The following is a 1,336-nucleotide window of genomic DNA, read 5'->3' on the forward strand; positions in this document are numbered from 1 at the left end:
GGGGTGGCCTATATGAGCACTCCCACTTTGGAAACCCCATGAGGAACTCCAGGACTATGGGATTGGGACCAGGTCTGTACGAGGGGGCAGACCCTAGAATGCACAAAGGACCACCTAAGCCAAAAGGCAGAATAACTGAGAAGTTATATTCTCAGCCAGTGCATCCTATATATGATACAGTATGGGAACTGTAGTAATCATGCCATGATTACACCCTACAGTATTTGGCAACCAATGCAGCCAACACCGCTGTCCAGGACCATGCCACAACAATTGTCAAGAAGCTTCAAGAATGGAATGGCCTCCATAACAGTCTCCGTAAAGTCAATAAGCGACTGCTCGGAGGCGAGGAGAGGCACATTGAAATGGCCAGTGAAATTGCCGATGAAATCAGGGGATTGTGTGGTGAACTAGGTGAACTAGATGCCAGCGATTGTTTTTTCCTCAACTTGGAGAATCCATCTTTCAATGGGACCCTCCATTGTGAAGCGTGTCTTGCTAGCCTCCTCCCCGCCTTTACCAGCTGCATCCCTCCTGATGACAACAACTACAAGGAGATGAAGATATTGTCCGACTTGCAGGTAGCATATTTATCCCCTTTCTCACCTGTTTCTGTCCTTTGACCCTCATTTTGTTCCTTCTCATATGCAGGACTATGGGCAAGTGATTGGAGTATCCAAATGCTGCTGCCTTGCTTGTGCTACTTTCATGAGGACCTTAATGAAAGGAAGCAAAGATGATTTCATGGTACGAGGCAACTTCGGCACAGTCAGTGCATGCTCTCTGCTGCCATGGTGTGACATATGTTCAGTGTCTGCACAAGTCTCTGGGGTAATTTCCTTCTTACGATGTTATACTTTGTGTTTTGTTTATTTCGCTTACTTCATGACTGTCACGATTCAACTCGCATTAGTCACACTAGCACACGTGTAGTAGTGACATCTTTTTCTATTCATCGTACCACCACTACGTTCGCTCATTGAGCGGCCGCATCGTATCGCGTCCTCCTTTAGAGTCAAAGTAAGTGATCCGAGTTTGTGAGATCATTGAATATTCTCCTAGAGGTATTCAAATATTCAACTACCTTCCTTCTCGAACTCTACTTCCTTAAGGACTTCCTGAGGAGGAGCAGAGGTCGCGCAACGGATATCCGAAGCACCAGCGACCTCCGCTAAGAGTTCGTGAATCAAGAAGACCAAGCCGTACGAAGTACAATTGGTCTCCACACCTACGTAACAGGATAAACATCCACGTTCGCCAGACACCACGTCGTCGCTTCAACCACCCACTCCTACTGTGCCTCACAGGACACCTATTACAAAGGTGGACACTGTGG

The sequence above is a fragment of the Laccaria bicolor genome, genomic scaffold, assembly GCF_000143565.1.
Source record: "Laccaria bicolor S238N-H82 LACBIscaffold_8 genomic scaffold, whole genome shotgun sequence".
NCBI classification, from domain to species: Eukaryota; Fungi; Basidiomycota; class Agaricomycetes; order Agaricales; family Hydnangiaceae; genus Laccaria; species Laccaria bicolor.